Source organism: Ovis aries, chromosome 5, assembly GCF_016772045.2.
Source record: "Ovis aries strain OAR_USU_Benz2616 breed Rambouillet chromosome 5, ARS-UI_Ramb_v3.0, whole genome shotgun sequence".
NCBI lineage: Eukaryota > Metazoa > Chordata > Mammalia > Artiodactyla > Bovidae > Ovis > Ovis aries.
Window position 1 is genome coordinate 8691189 of NC_056058.1, and position 17570 is coordinate 8708758.

At 39.0% G+C, this 17570-nt stretch overlaps 1 long non-coding RNA gene and 1 pseudogene across 1 annotated transcript in view; both read left to right on the forward strand.

Annotated features, from left to right (window-relative positions):
- The window catches only part of LOC132659866 (uncharacterized), a 995695-nt gene that overhangs the window by 612645 nt on the left and 365480 nt on the right, over positions 1-17570 (forward strand). The window lies entirely within an intron of this gene.
- LOC101103385 (olfactory receptor 7A17-like) lies at positions 9823-10765 on the forward strand (annotated as a pseudogene).

Below are 17570 nucleotides of genomic sequence, written 5' to 3' on the forward strand. Positions count from 1 at the left end.
AACTGCCTTGGAAGTGACCCCACACTGCCCACAACACCAGAGAAAGCCCCAGATATATCTTTAATTTTTATTTTTATAACCTACTATTACTTTTCAAAAAAAATCCTATTTTTAAAGCAAATGCCATATATATATATATATAGTGTGTGTGTATGTGGTGGTTGTTGTTGCTGTTTTAATAATTCTTGTAACTTTTTTTTTCTCTACTTCTTCTTCTTCTTTTCTTTAATATTGTATTTTTGAAAATCCAACCTCTACTCTAGATTTTTAATCTTTGCTTTTTGGTATTTGTTGTCAATTTTGTACATTTTAAAACCCAATCTTCAGTACCCAATTTTACCTGAGAGCTAGATTACTGGATTGACCACTGTCTCCTCCTTTGGACTCTCCTTTTTCTTCACCAGGTTGTCTCTGTCTCCTCCCTCCCCCTTCTCTTCTCTACCCAACTCTGTGAATCTCTGTGTGTTCCAGACAATGGAGAACACTTAGGGAACTGGTTGCTGGCTGGATCTGTCTCTCTCCTTTTCATTTCCCTCTTTTATCTTCCTGGTCACCTCTGTCTACTTCCCCCCTCTCCTCTTCCCTATATAAATCCGTGAACATCTCTGAGCAGTCCAGAGTGTGGAGTGTACATAAGGAAGTGATTACTGGACAGCTTGCTCTCTCCTCTTTTGATCCCACCTCATCTCATTCCAGTAACCTCTAACTACCCCCTCCCTCTTCTCTTCTCCATGTAACTCTGTGAACCTCTCTGGGTGTTCCTCAATGTGGAGAAACTTTTCATCTTTAACCTAGATGTTTTATCATCAGTCCTGTATAGATGGAGAAGTCTAGAGGCTACTGTAAAAATAAAACTGAAAACCAGAAGCAGGAGGCTTAAGTCCAAATCCTGAGAACATCAGAGAACTCCTGAATCCAGGGAACATTAACCGATAGGAGCTCATCAAACACTTCCATACCTACACTGAAACCAAGCACCATCCAAGGGCCAACAAGTTCCAGAGCAAGACATACCACGCAAATTCTCCAGCAACACAGGAACACACCCCTTAGCTTCAATATACAGGCAGATCAAAGTTACTCCAAAACCACTGACATCTAATAACTCATTACCAGACACTTCATAGAGCTCCAGAGAGAAGAAATCCAGCTCCACTCACCAGGTTTCTTCACTAACCAAGAAACCTTGACAAGCCACTGGTACAACCCCACCCACTGTGAGAAAACTCCATAATAAAGAGAACTCCACAAATTCCCAGATTACAGGAAGGCCACCCCAAATGCAGAAATATAACCAAGATGAAGAGACAGAGGAATACTCAGCAGGTAAAGGAATAGGAGAAATGCCCACCAAACCAAATAAAAGAGAAAGAGATAGGGAATCTACCTGAGAAAGAATTCCAAATACTGATAGTGAAAATGATCCAAAATCTTGAAATTAAAATGGAATCACAGATAAATAGCTTGTAGACAAGGACTGAGAAGATGCAAGAAAGGTTTAACAAGAACCTAGAAGAAATAAAAATGAGTCAATATATAATGAATAATGCAATGAATGAGATCAGAAACACTCTAGAGGCAACAAATAGTAGAATAACGGAGGCAGAAGATAGGATTAGTGAAATAGAAGATAGAATGGTAGAAATAAATGAATCAGAGAGGAAAAAGAAAAACAAATTAAAAGAAATGAGGACAATCTTAGAGACCTCCAGGACAATATGAAACACTCCAACATTCGAATTATAGGAGTCCCAGAAGAAGAAGACAAAAAGAAAGACCATGAGAAAATACTTGAGGAGATAATAGCTCAAAACTTCCCTAAAATGGGGAAGGAAATAATCACCCAAGTCCGAGAAACCCAGAGAGTTCCAGACAGGATAAACCCAAGACGAAACATCCCAAAACACATATTAATCAAATTAACAAAGATTAAACAGGAAGAACCAATATTAAAAGCAGCAAGGGAAAAACAACAAATAACACATAAGGGGATTTCCATAAGGATAACTGCAGATCTTTCAATAGAAACTCTTCAGGCCAGGAGGGAATGGCAAACATACTTAAAGTGATGAAAGAAAATAACCTACAGCCCAGATTACTGTACCCAGCAAGGATCTCATTCAAATACGAAGGAAAAATCAAAAGCTTTCCAGACAAGCAAAAGTTGAGAGAATTCAGCACCACCAAACCAGCTCTCCAACAAATGCTAAAGGATCTTCTCTAGACAGGAAACACAAAAAGGGTGTATAAACTCGAACCCAAAACAATAAAGTAAATGGCAACAGGATCATATTTATCAATAATTACCTTAAACGTAAATGGGTTGAATGCCCCAACCAAAAGGCAAAGACTGGCTGAAGGATACAAAAACAAGACCCCTATATATGCTGCCTACAAGAGACTCACCTCTAAACAAGGGACACATACAGACTAAAAGTGAAGGTCTGGGAAAAGATATTCCATGCAAATAGATACCAAAAGAAAGCAGGAGTAGCAATACTCATATCCAACAAAATCGACTTTATATAGTAAAGTTGCAGGATATAAAATCAACACACAGAAATCCCTTGCATTCATCCCTCTCTTTGAAAAGTAGAATAGTACAGTTTAGAAATTTCAGTGGTTCTGTCCCTGCCATAAGTTCAGTACAGTTCAGTTCAGTTCAGTTGCTCAGTTGTGTGCAACTCTTTGCAACCTCATGGATGCAGCATGCCACATCTCCCTGTCCATCATCAACTCCAGGAGATTACTCAAATTCATGTCCATTGAGTCGGTGATGCCATCCAAACATCTCATCCTCTGTCATACCCTTCACCTGCTACCTTCAATCTTTTCCAGCATTAAGGTCTTTTCAAATGAGTCAGTTCTTTGCAACAGGTGGCCAAAGTATTGGAGTTTCAGCTTCAATATCAGTCCTTCCAATGACTGATTTCCTTTCAGGACTGATTTCCTTTAGGAAGGACAGGTTAGATATCCTTGCAGTCCAAGGGACTGTGAAGAGTCTTCTCCAACATCACAGTTCAAAAGCATCATTTCTTCAGCACTCAGCTTTCTTTATAATCCAACTCTCACATCCATATATGACTACTGGAAAAACCAGAGACTTGACTAGAAGGACCTTTGTTGACAAAGTAATGTCTCTGTTTTTAATATTCTGTCTAGGTTGGTAATAACTTTCCTTCCAAGGAGTAAGTGTCTTTTAATTTCATGGCTGCAGTCACCATCTGCAGTGATTTTGGAGCCTCAAAAAATAAAGTCAGCCAATGTTGCCACTGTTTCTGCATCTATTTCCCATGAAGTGATGGGACTGAATGCCATGATCTTAGTTTTCTGAATACTGAGTTTTAACCCAACTTTTTCACTCTCCTCTTTCACTTTCATCATGAGGCTCTTTAGTTCTTCTTTGCTTTCTGCCATAAGGGTGGTGTCATCCGCATATCTGAGGATTTTTTTTTAATAAATTTATTTATTTTAATTGGAGGTTAATTACTTTACGATATTGTATTGGTTTTGCCATACATTAACATGTATCCGCCACAGGTATACACGTGTTCCCCATCCTGAACCCCTCTTCCTCCTCCCTCCCTGTACCATCCCTCTGGGTCATCCCAGTGCACCAGCCCCAAGCATCCAGTATCATGCATTGAACCTGGGCTGATGACTCATTTCATATATGATATTATACATGTTTCAATACCATTCTCCCAAATCATCCCACCCTCTCCCTCTCCTACAGAGTCCAAAATACTGTTCTATACATATGTGTCTCTTTGCTGTCTCACATACAGGGTTATCTAAATTCCATATATATGCATTAGTATACTATATTGGTGTTTTTTGTTTTTTTGTTTTTGTTTTTTTTTACTTACTTCACTCTGTATAATAGGCTTCAGACTCATCCACCTCATTAGAACTGATTCAAATGTATTCTTTTTAATGGCTGAGTAATACTCCATTGTGTATATGTACCACAGCTTTCTTATCCATTCATCTGCTGATGGATATCTAGGTTTCCTCCATGTCCTGGCTATTATAAACAGTGCTGTGATGAACATTGGGGTACATGTGTCTCTTTCAATTCCGGTTTCCTCCGTGTATGCCCAGCGGTGGGATTGCTGGGTCATAAGGCAGTTCTATTTCCAGTTTTTTAAGGAATCTCCACACTGTTCTCCATAGTGGCTGTACTAGTTTGCATTCCCACCAACAGTGTAACAGGGTTCCCTTTTCTCCACACCCTCTCTGGAATTTATTGCTTGTAGACTTTTGGATCGCAGCCATTCTGACTGGTGTGAAATGGTACCCCATTGTGGTTTTGATTTGCATTTCTCTGATAATGAGTGATGTTGAGCATCTTTTCATGTGTTTATTAGCCATCTGTATGTCTTCTTTGGAGAAATGTCTATTTAGTTCTTTGGCCCATTTTTTGATTGGGTCATTTATTTTTCTGGAATTAAGCTGCATAAGTTGCTTGTATATTTTTGAGATTAGTTGTTTGTCAGTTGCTTCATTTGCTATTATTTTCTCCCATTCCGAAGGCTGTCTTTTCACCTTGCTTATAGTTTCCTTTGTTGTGAAAAAGCTTTTAAGTTTAATTAGGTCCCACTTGTTTATTTTTGCTTTTATTTCCAATATTCTGGGAGGTGGGTCATAGAGGATCCTGCTGTGATGTATGTCGGACAGTGTTTTGCCTATGTTCTCTTCTAGGAGTTTTATACTTTCTGGTCTTACATTTAGATCTTTAATCCATTTTGAGTTTTGTGTATGGTGTTAGAAAGTGTTCTAGTTTCATTATTTTACAAGTGGTTGACCAGTTTTCCCAGCACCACTTGTTAAAGAGATTGTCTTTACTCCATTGTATATTCTTGCCTCCTTTGTCAAAGATAAGGTGTCCATAGGTGTGTGGATTTATCTCTGGGCTTTCTATTTGTTCCATTGATCTATATTTCTGTCTTTGTGTCAGTATCATACTGTCTTGATGACTGTGGCTTTGTAGTAGAGGCTGAAGTCAGGCAAGTTGATTCCTCCAGTTCCATTCTTCTTTCTCAAGATTGCTTTGGCTATTTGAAGTTTTTCTGTATTTCCATAGAAATTGTGAAATTTAAGGTTATTGTTATTACTCCTAGAAATCTTAATTCTGGCTTGTGCTTCATCCAGTCCAGAATTTTCCTATAATGTACACTGCACCTAAGTTAAATAAGCAGGGTGACAATATACAGACTTCATGTACTCCTTTTCCTATTTGGTACCAGTCTGTTGTTCCAGATCCAGTTCTAACTGTTACTTCCTGACCTGCATACAGATTTATCAAGAAGCAGATCAGGTGGTCTGGTATTCCCATCTCTTTCAGAGTTTTCCACAGTTTATTGTGATCCACACAGTCAAAGGCTTTGGCATAGTCAATAAAGCAGAAATAGATTTTCTGGAACTTTCTTGCTTTTTCAATGATCCAGCAGATGTTGGCAATTTGATCTCTGGTTCCTCTGCCTTTTCTAAAACCAGCTTGAACATCTGGAATTTCAAGGTTCACATATTACTGAAGTCTGGCTTGGAAATTTTGAGCATTTCTTTACTAGCATGTGAGATGAGTGTGGTTGTGTGGTAGTCTGAGCATTCTTTGGCATTGCCTTTCTTTGGGATTGGAATGAAAACTGACCTTTTACAGTCCTGTGGCCACTGCTGAGTTTTCCAAATTTGCTGGCATATTGAGTGCAGCACTTTCACAGCATCATCTTTCAGGATTTGAAATAGCTCAACTGAAAGTCCGTCACCTATCCTAGCTTTGTTTATAGTGACGCTCCCAAAGCTCACTTGACTTCACATTCCAGGATGTCTGGCTCTAGGTGGGTGATCATATCATCATGATTATCTGGGTCGTGATGATCTTCTTTGTATAGTACTTCTGTGTATTCTTGCCACCGCTCCTTAATATCTTCTGCTTCTGTGGATCCATACCATTTCTGTCGTTTATTGTGCCCATCTTTGCATGAAATGGTCCCTTTGTATCTCTAATTTTCTTGAAGAGATCTTTAGTTTTTCCCATTTTATTGTTTCCCTCTATTTCTTTGCACTAATCACTTAGGAAGGCTTATCTCTTCTTGGTATTCTTTGGAACTCCATATTTGAATGGGTATATCTGTCCTTTTCTCCTATGCTTTTTGCTTCTCTTCTTTTCACAGCTGTTTGCCAGGCCTGCTCAGACAACCATTTTGCTTTTTTGCATTTCTTTTTCTTGAGTATTGTCTCTCTCCCTGTCTCCTGTTCAATGTCATGAACCTCCGTCCATAGTTCATCAGGCACTCTATCAGATTTAGTCCCTTAAATCTATTTCTCACTTCTGCTGTATAATCATAAGGGATTTTATTTGGGTCACACCTGAATGGCCTAGTGGTTTTCCCTACTTTCTTCAATTTAAGTCTAAATTTGGCAATAAGGAGTTCATGATCTGAGCCACAGTCCACTCCCAGTCTTGTTTTTGTTGACTGTATAGAGCTTCTCCATCTTTGACTGCAAAGAATATAGTAAATCTGATTTCAGTATTGACCATCTGGTGATGTCCATGTGTAGAGTCTTCTCTTGTGTTGTTAGAAGAAATTGTTTGCTATGACCAGTGCATTCTGTTGGAAAAACTCTATTAGCCTTTGCCCTGTTTCCTTCTGTACTCCAAGGTCAAATTTGCCTGTTACTCCTGGTGTTTCTTGACTGCCTACTTTTGCATTCCAGTCCCTTATAATAAAAAGGACATCTTTTGGGATGTTAGTTCTAGAAGGTCTTGTAGGTCTTCATAGAACCATTCAACTTCAGCTTCTTCAGCATTACTGGTCAGGGCATAAACTTGGATTATTGTGCTATTGAATGGTTTGCCTTGAAACCAGCAGAGATTATTCTGTTGTTTTTGAGATTGCACCCAAGTACTACATTTCAGACTGGTCCGGATAAAACACCCAAGTATTGTATTTCAGTTCCCGCCATAAATCAAAGCGTTAAAGACCCAAGGGACTTAGTCAAGACAAATCCTCAATGTTACAATTTAAAGAAAATTTTATATTCTTGGATGTGATGACATTCTGGGACTCTTAGGAGTTTGGAAGCAAGAGAATTAAAGGAGAAGTAGTGATGAAAAATGAATTCATGTAACTTATAATGTAGTGTCTTAGGAACAGTGAATCAGTAGGGGGAAAAAAAAATCCATTCTGTCCAGAAAAGTTTCCGCAAGGGAAATCATGTAATTACAGGTTAGAATAACCAAAGGAAACATGTCTAATGAGCTGACATAAGAAACTCCAAATATCTCCACTGCTGCAGTCCCTCAGCCAGTGCCACTTTGGTTGGTGAGGAACCTGGTTCTTATGTTTGAAGTTCTACATCTGTCTGGGAAGCAATGCTTGATTTAATCACTTCCTGTTGTCGTCTATGGGTACAAAATTCCATCTGCATCAGTAATCATTTAGGGAGGAATTTTGACTTCTACAGGGAAAGCTTTCTCTCCCAATCTGCAGGCAGGCAAGTCTGATAGCTCCACAGACACTGCAGGAGAGCGTCAGAGAGGAAGGAAGCCAAGAGTGTGTAACGAAGCCAGATCATTGTGTGTTTTTTTTTCTTTTTTTTGGGGGGGGGGGCGGAATTGTGCTGTTTTTTTTTTTTAATTGTATTTTCAATGGAGAAATACATCATCTGTTTACAAAATAGCTCTTGAAAAATACAAGGAGTACATATACTATAAAACAAAGCAAACTCCAGTCATGAGACACTACGTACATCATGCGAAAGCAACAGTCTGATCTCCAGGTTATGAAAACTAGAATTAAAAAGTCACTACACAGAAAAGGTCCAAGTTCCCAGCTTGGCAAAACTTGGGTGCAGTTACATGAAACGTTTAATAAACTGAATTCTTTTTCCCCAACGTGTAAACAAAATGACAAGACTAAATCTGTGCCTGGCAATTTCGATCTAACTCTGAAGCTACGCAAAACACACAGACACCTTGTAGACTTCACCTGTTAGTCTGATCATCTTATCTTCTTAGGTGGTGGGAGGAAGGGCAAGGTGACTGTGCAGAGCAAAGATGTGGGAAGTAGAAATACTGTATACTAGACATTACAAAGTATGGTGAAAAGAAAGCCTCAATTAATGCATAGCCTAAGGGGGGAAAGACTAGACTTCAACTTTGGAAAATTAATTTAGAGGGAACGGGGAAGAGTTTAAGTAATTGCAGTTTAGCATGAAAAATGCACATGTGACAGAATGGAGCACAATGGAGGATTCATAAAACATGCTCACCAGAAAAATGTTAGGTTTACTTTGTCCAGATTAAGAAAGAATAAGTTTATCAACATCTGGCTTCCTCATATATTTGTAAAGATGAATGCTCTGCTGCTTAATTATTAGGAATTATTTACTGATAGGATAAAACAAAATGGAAAAAGGAGTAGAGAGCTGACTAGATGTCAAGTGCTTGCTAGAAATGATTTTTAAATGTTTCTACATGTAAAATTTACTGACAAGTTTTGGTCAACCATTTAAAAATAAAAATTAGTTTAAAATTCTTGGAGAAAATGTGTTTTTGCCCACATTTAATATTGAAAATCAACTCTGCTATAGACAGGAGTTCTGTGGACTGTACAAAATTCCTCATATTTAGAGATCAAATGGCCATCCAAGATAGATGTCATGTTTCACAGGCACTATTTTTAGTCACCCTAAAGTTTCAGCCATGGGACCAAAATTTAGTGTTCTGTGCCATATAGCCACAGAGTCACTGGTTACACATCATGGCTTAAGAAAATACTGGCATTTTGGTGGGTTTTTTTTGTTTGTTTGTTTGTTTTTTTTTTTTTTTTTATGAAAGAAGTCCTACCTTACACATACAAGCAAAAGGGGTGGGGGAGGGAAGAAGAGGGAGGGAGCAAAAGCTTGGTTTCAAAGACAGCAGACTGAAGGCAAAAGAATATGGAGCTTTCGTATTTGCACTTAAACTTGTGGAACAGGCATCTTCCCCAGGTCCTTAGCAGTGCCAGCTCCCTCTTCAAGGCACAGAATTCTGACATCACACTAGCTCCTTGTCTCTCTTTCTTTAGGAATCTGTTGAAACATCACCTAGTTTGCTGGACTTTCCTGAATACTCAGGACAAAATAACACCTCCTACCACTCTCCTTTAAATCTGATTTTGTTTTGTTCTTAATATCTGTCACTTTCTGACATATTCTATGATATTTTATTTTAATATCCTCGTTCACTGTCCTTGGATTGTGAGAGGTTTACTTTTCAGCAGTTCTACTGCTTGCTTCCATGTGCTTGGAACATGGTTAGCACTAAATATGTATTTCTCAAGTGAATGAAGAAATATCACATTAAAACTCCAGAATATATGACCTCTTAGCAAATGTGGTGAGAATGGGAAAAAATTCCTAGTCAGAAAGGAAATGAAGTATGCTGTCAAAGGGCCTTCTGTGGTGACTTAGTGGTTTAGAATCCACCTGTAATGTAACAGCCATTTAAGAGATGTGGGTTTAATACTTGGTTTGGAAAGACACCCTGGAGGAGAGCATGGCAACCCACTCCGGAACTCTTTCTTGGGAAATCCGATGGACAGTGGAGGCCAGTGTGCTATGGTCTTTGGGGTCTCCCAGTGTTGGACAAGACTGAAATGGCTAAAAATATAAACATACAAACATACGTTCAAAGAGAACTTACCTGAAAATAAAATATTAACACCAGCTTCTTGAGAGCTGAATAGAAATTTCAGTAATTCAGCTATGTGAATTATACCAGTAGGAGTGAAAATTTTCATTATTTCCTTTTTTCCTGGTAGTCACCCCCACCTCATGGAACCAAGTAACAATACACAAATTTCAGGATTTCTTCTTTTGGAACTTTCCAAGGAACCAGAACTACAACCCCTCATATTTGGGCTTTTCCTCACCATGTACCTGATCACTGTGTTTGGAAACCTGTTCATCATCTTGATTGTTGGCGCAGACTCCCATATCCACACCCCCATGACTTCTTCCTCTCCAACCTGTCCTTTGTAGACCTCTGTTTCATTTCTACCACCATCCCAAAGATGCTATGGAACATCCAGAGACAGAGGAAAGATATCACCTATGAAGGCTGCATCACCCAGATGTATTTTTACATTCTCTTTGCAGGATTAGATGATTTCCTGCTGACTATGATGGCCTATGATTGGTACGTGGCCATCCGCCACCCCCTGCACTACGTGATCATCGTGAGCCCCTGGCTCTGTGGACTGCTGGTTCTGATATCCTGGGTGCTGATTGCCTTGTATTCCTTGCTACACAGCTTAATGGTGCTGTGACTGTCCTTCTATCCAGTTGTGCAAACATCCCACTTTTTCTGTGAACTCAGTCAGGTGGTACAACTTGCCAGTTTTGACAACTTTCTTAATAATATAGTGATGTATTTTGCAGCTGTCCTGATGTGTGGTGGTCCTTTTGCTGGTATCCTTTACTCTTACTGTAAAATAGTTCCCTGCATGTGTACGATCACATCAACTCAAGGGAAATATAAAGCATTTTCTACCTGTGCATCTCACCTCTTGGTTTTCTCCTTATTTTGTTTTGTAGCCTTAGGAATTTACCTTAGCTCTGGTGCCACCCACAGCTCACATTCAAGTACAATTTCCTTGGTGAAGTACACTGTTATCACACCCATGCTGAATCCCATTTATACAGTGTAAGAAATCAAGATATAAAAGGGGCTCTGAAGAGTTTATATTTGACACCAAGTATAAAAGACCAATTATAATAGTTCCCTGGACTGCATAACCCAAAGCCTTAGAACCAGAAATTGTGATTCTTTGATCATTGTGGAATAAAATTTTCTCCTTGTATGTATTTTCTTGAATTTCCATTTTTCTTTCCTTCTTTGGATTCAACATCTTTATACAATTTAGGCACTTCTTTTTTAAGCTTTATTCTCAGTCTTGTATACAGACAGATTTTATTTTTTCCTATTCCACAATTTACTTACCTTTGGAGAAAAAAAAATGCTTTGATATTTCATTCTTTGGTGGGGCATCATAGATTTATGAAGAATTCACTGAGAATAGTGTCTTATTAAAGTATTTAGTCTACTGACACTGAAAGAGGTTATCCATAGGTATTGCTTATTGCCAGTGTGTTACTTGTTTTTTGCCTTTGGAGTTCTTGTTTTTTCCTTCTGTGTGTTACTTAAGGTTTGATGTTTTATTTAGTGGTATGCTTTGAGCAAGCTCCAGGAGATGCTGAAGGGACAGGGAAGCCTAGCATGCTGCCGTCCATGGGGTAGCAACAAGTCAGACAGAATGAGTGACTAGACAGCAAAGTAATATGTTTGTGTTTCTTTCTAGTCTTTGTGTATCCAATGTAGTTTTTTGATGTATGGTAAACAATGAGTTTTTATATGATGACCTACAACTATATTTCTTTTCAAAACAGGCTGTCTTTTTTAAGTTTCTGCACTTTGAAATAGCACTACATTTTTAACTTCCTGGCCTACATTTGTGTGTTTGTTGTCATATTTAACAACTCACTATTTATCCCTTTAATTTTTATTGTAGCTATACTTGACTTTAGAAATTCTTTTTGTCTATTAAATTTTCATTCTAGCTTAAGTGATTTGATCCTCAGCCTTTCTACATGTTTGCCTTTACTAGTGGGATTTTGCAGAGAAGGCGATGGCACCCCACTCCAGTACTCTTGCCTGGAAAATCCCATGGACAGAGGAGCCTGGTAGGCTGTGCTCCATGGGGTCGCGAAGAGTCAGACACAACTGAGCGACTTCCCTTTCACTTTTCACTTTCATGCATTGGAGAAGGAAATGGCAACCAACTCCAGTGTTCTTGCCTGGAGAATCTCAGGGACGGGGGAGCCTGGTAGGCTGCTGTCTATGGGGTCACACAGAGTCGGACACGACTGAAGTTGGTTCACGTATTGCTGAAGCCTGGCTTGGAGAATTTTGAGCATTACTTTACTAGCGTGTGAGATGAGTGCAATTGTGTGGTAGTTTGAGCATTCTTTAGCATTGCCTTTCTTTGGGATTGGAATGACACCTGTTTAAATATCATTGTGTTCCTCAGTCCTTTTTTTCACAAAATTAAATATTTTATGGTCTTCCACTTATTAACAAATTCATAGGGTGAATATTGGAAATAAAGCTTCTTTTGGAAGATTTTTTGAATCAATTTAGCTTGAGAAAATGGAGTTTTATATCATCTTTATTAATGCATTGAACTCAAAATCTGGTAAACTCTCTGTGTTTTCTCTAGCTGTTTTTTAAGGCTTGATCTTTTGCTCTTCCAGTTGGGACAAATTCTTCTGTCTTTTCATTTTACATACCTTTGTTTATACATCTGAAATTATGTGCCACAGTTAACTGTTGTGGTCTTCAAGTGGTGTATTTCTCTGGGAACAGTCGTATACAATTGATGTGTGCCCAGTGGCTTTACTGGAAGAATTAGATTTGATGTTATCACAATCCATGCCTGTCTCTAGGGTGTACTGGTTGCAATCATCTTGCTAAGAATGATGGACAGTTTTGGGCTTGAAGCAAATATGAGATAGAGCTTCCTGTTTGCTTAGTAGCCATTACTGGCTTAACAGGAGGCAGGCAAGCCCCAAGGTGCTAGGGCTGAAGCCCTGAGGGTCAGATCTGAGCTGACCTTGTTCCCCCTAACTGTGTGCTCCTCCACTCCTGCACCAGCTCAGTCAGCCCAGAGGGGAGCACTCCTGGAGCAAGAAGTGCTAGTGTGTGACACTCTAGATGGGGTGGAGCAAGGAGCCTCTTGGCCTGCACAGAGCCTGATATGCAGACTGCCTCTGATGTGCTGTCTGTATAAGCACCATCAATGGCTGATTCTCTCCTGCTCAGAAGCATCTTTGGGTCTGAAGCTCTTTTGTGCCTACAGGAAAGCTGCTGTAGTTGCCATGGTTCACTTCAGTTCAGTTCAGTTCAGTCGCTCAGTCGTGTCTGACTCTTTGCGACCCCATGAATCGCAGCACGCCAGGCCTCCCTGTCCATCACAAACTCCCAGAGTTCACTCAGACTCACCTTCATCCAGTGAGTGATGCCATTCAGCCATCTCATCCTCTGTCGTCCCCTTCTCCTCCTGCCCCCAATCCCTCCCAGCATGAAAGTCTTTTCCAATGAATCAACTCTTCGCATGAGGTGGCCAAAGTACTGGAGTTTCAGCTTGAGCATCATTCCTTCCAAAGAAATCCCAGGGTTGATCTCCTTCAGAATGGACTTGTTGGATCTCCTTGCAGTCCAAGGGACTCTCAAGAGTCTTCTCCAACACCACAGTTCAAAAGCATAAATTCTTCCATGCTCAGCCTTCTTCGCAGTCCAACTCTCACATCCATACGTGACCACAGGAAAAACCATAGCCTTGACTAGATGGACCTTAGTTAGCAAAGTAATGTTTCTGCTTTTGAATATGCTATATAGGTTGGTCATAACTTTTCTTCCAAGGAGTAAGTGTCTTTTAATTTCACGGCTGCAATCACCATATGCAGTGATTTTGGAGCACAAAAAAAAAACAAAGTCTGACAGGGTTTCCACTGTTTCCCCATCTATTTCCCATGAAATGATGGGACCGGATGCCATGATCTTCGTTTTCTGAATGTTGAGCTTTAGGTCAGCTTTTTCACTCTCCTCTTTTACTTTCGTCAAGAGGCTTTTTAGTTCCTCTTCACTTTCTGCCATAAGGGTGGTATCATCTGCATATCTGAGGTTATTGATATTTCTCCCGGCAATCTCGATTCCAGCTTGTGTTTCTTCCAGCCCAGCTTTTCTCATGATGTACTCTGCATAGAAGTTAAATAAGCAGGGTGACAATATACAACCTTGACGTACTCATTTTCCTATTTGGAACCAATCTGTTGTTCCATGTCCAGTTCTAACTGTTGCTTCCTGACCTGCATACAGATTTCTCAAGAGGCAGGCTAGGTGGTCTGGTATTCCCATCTCTCTCAGAATTTTCCAGTTTATTGTGATCCACACAGTCAAAGGTTTTAGCATAGTCAATAAAGCAGAAATAGATGTTTTTCTGGAACTCTCTTGCTTTTTCCATGATCCAGCGGATGTTGGCAATTTAATCTCTGGTTCCTCAGCCTTTTCTTTTCTTTTTTTTTTTTAATAAGCAAAAATTTGTATTTCAAAAGAATTAAAGAAGTGATAAATCTTGAAGGACTTTATCGAGTGTTCAGTGAGGTACTAGGGAATAAATGCAAAAACCTAGGCAAGCATATCTTTCCTTCGATATCTTATTATTACCTGATATTTTATTACATATTTGTTTCTATTTTTTTTTAGTTTTTTATTTTTTAAATTTTAATAACTTTAATTCTTACATGCGTTCCAAACATGAACCCCCCTCCTACCTCCCGCCCCACAACATCTCTCTGGGCCATCCCCACGCACCAGCCCCAAGCATGCTGCATCCTGCGTCAGACATAGACTGGCGATTCGATTCTTACATGATAGTATACATGTTAGAATTCCCATTCTCCCAAATCATCCCACCCTCTCCCTCTCCCTTTGAGTCCAAAAGTCCGTTATACACATCTGTGTCTTTTTTCCTGTCTTGCATACAGGGTCGTCCTTGCCATCTTCCTAAATTCCATATATATGTGTTAGTATACTGTATTGGTGTTTTTCTTTCTGGCTTACTTCACTCTGTATAATTGGCTCCAGTTTCATCCATCTCATCAGAACTGATTCAAATGAATTCTTTTTAACGGCTGAGTAATACACCATTGTGTATATGTACCACAGCTTCCTTATCCATTCATCTGCTGATGGACATCTAGGTTGTTCCCATGTCCTGGCTATTATAAACAGTGCTGCGATGAACATTGGGGTACATGTGTCTCTTTCAATTCTGGTTTCCTCGGTGTGTATGCCCAGCAGTGGGATTGCTGGGTCATAAGGTAGTTCTATTTGCAATTTTTTAAGGAATCTCCACACTGTTCTCCATAGTGGCTGTACTAGTTTGCATTCCCACCAACAGTGTAGGAGGGTTCCCTTTGCTCCACACCCTCTCCAGCATTTATTGCTTGCAGATTTTTGGATCGCAGCCATTCTGACTGGTGTGAAGTGGTACCTCATTGTGGTTTTGATTTGCATTTCTCTAATAATGAGTGATGTTGAGCATCCTTTCATGTGTTTGTTAGCCATCCGTATGTCTTCTTTGGAGAAATGTCTATTTAGTTCTTTGGCCCATTTTTGGATTGGGTCGTTTATTTTTCTGGAATTGAGCTGCAGAAGTTGTTTGTATATTTTTGAGATTAGTTGTTTGTCAGTTGCTTCATTTGCTATTATTTTCTCCCATTCCGAAGGCTGTCTTTTCACCTTGCTTATATTTTCCTTTGTTGTGCAGAAGCTTTTAATTTTAATTAGATCCCATTTGTTTATTTTTGCTTTTATTTCCAGAATTCTGGGAGGTGGATCATAGAGGATCCTGCTGTGATTTATGTCTGAGAGTGTTTTGCCTATGTTCTCCTCTAGGAGTTTTATAGTTTCTGATCTTACATTTAGATCTTTAATCCATTTTGAGTTTATTTTTGTGTGCGGTGTTAGAAAGTGATCTAGTTTCATTCTTTTACAAGTGGTTGACCAGTTTTCCCAGCACCACTTGTTAAAGAGATTGTCTTTACTCCATTGTATATTCTTGCCTCCTTTGTCAAAGATAAGGTGTCCATATGTGTGTGGATTTATCTCTGGGCTTTCTATTTTGTTCCATTGATCTATATGTCTGTCTTTGTGCCAGTACCATACTGTCTTGATGACTGTGGCTTTGTAGTAGAGCCTGAAGTCAGGCAAGTTGATTCCTCCAGTTCCATTCTTCTTTCTCAAGATTGCTTTGGCTATTCGAGGTTTTTTGTATTTCCAAAGAAATCTTGAAATTATTTGTTCTAGTTCTGTGAAAAATGTGGCTGGTAGCTAGATAGGGAGTGCATTGAATTTGTAAATTGCTTTGGGTAGTATACTCATTTTCACTATATTGATTCTTCCGATCCATGAACATGGTATATTTCTCCATCTTTTAGTGTCCTGTTTGATTTCTTTCATCCGTGTTTTATAGTTTTCTATATATAGGTCTTTACTTTCTTTAGGCAGATATATTCCTAAGTATTTAATTCTTTTCGTTGCAATGGTGAATGGAATTGTTTCCTTAATTTCTTTTCTACTTTCTCATTATTCATGTATAGGAATGCAAGGGATTTCTGTGTGTTGATTTTATATCCTGCAACTTTACTATATTCATTGATTAGCTCTAGTAATTTTCTGGTGGAGTCTTTAGGGTTTTCCATGTAGAGGATCATGTCATCTGCAAGCAGTGAGAGTTTTACTTCTTCTTTTCCAATTTGGATTCCTTTTATTTCTGTTTCTGCTCCGATTGCTGTGGCCAAAACTTCCAGAACTATGTTGAATAGTAGCGGTGAAAGTGGACACCCTTGTCTTGTTCCTGACTGTAGGGGAAATGCTTTCAATTTTTTACCATTGAGGATAATGTTTGCTGTGGGTTTGTCATAGATAGCTTTTATTATGTTGAGGTATGTTCCTTCTATTCCTGCTTTCTGGAGAGTTTTTATCATAAATGGATGTTGAATTTTGTCAAAGGCCTTCTCTGCATCTATTGAGATAATCATATGCCTTTTATTTTTCAATTTGTTAATGTGGTGAATTACACTGATTGATTTGCGGATATTGAAGAATCCTTGCATCCCTGGGATAAAGCCCACTTGGTCATGGTGTATGATCTTTTTAATGTGTTGTTGGATTCTGATTGCTAGAATTTTGTTGAGGATTTTTGCATCTATGTTCATCAGTGATATTGGCCTGTAGTTTTCTTTTTTTGTGGCATCTTTGTCAGGTTTTGGTATTAGGGTGATGGTGGCCTCATAGAATGAGTTTGGAAGTTTACCTTCCTCTGCAATTTTCTGGAAGAGTTTGAGGAGGATAGGTGTTAGCTCTTCTCGAAATTTTTGGTAGAATTCAGCTGTGAAGCCGTCTGGACCTGGGCTTTTGTTTGCTGGAAGATTTCTGATTACCGTTTCAATTTCCGTGCTTGTGATGGGTCTGTTAAGATTTTCTATTTCTTCCTGGTTCAGTTTTGGAAAATTGTACTTTTCTAAGAATTTGTCCATTTCTTCCACGTTGTCCATTTTATTGGCATACAACTGCTGATAGTAGTCTCTTATGATCCTTTGTATTTCTGTGTTGTCTCTTGTGATCTCTCCATTTTCATTTCTAATTTTATTGATTTGATTTTTCTCTCTTTGCTTCTTGATGAGTCTGGCTAATGGTTTGTCAATTTTATTTATCCTTTCAAAGAACCAGCTTTTGGCTTTGTTGATTTTTGCTATGGTCTCTTTTGTTTCTTTTGCATTTATTTCTGCCCTAATTTTTAAGATTTCTTTCCTTCTACTAACTCTGGGGTTCTCCAATTCTTCCTTTTCTAGTTGCTTTAGTTGTAGAGTTAGGTTATTTATTTGACTTTTCTCTTGTTTCTTGAGGTATGCCTGTATTGCTATGAACTTTCCTCTTAGCACTGCTTTTATAGTGTCTC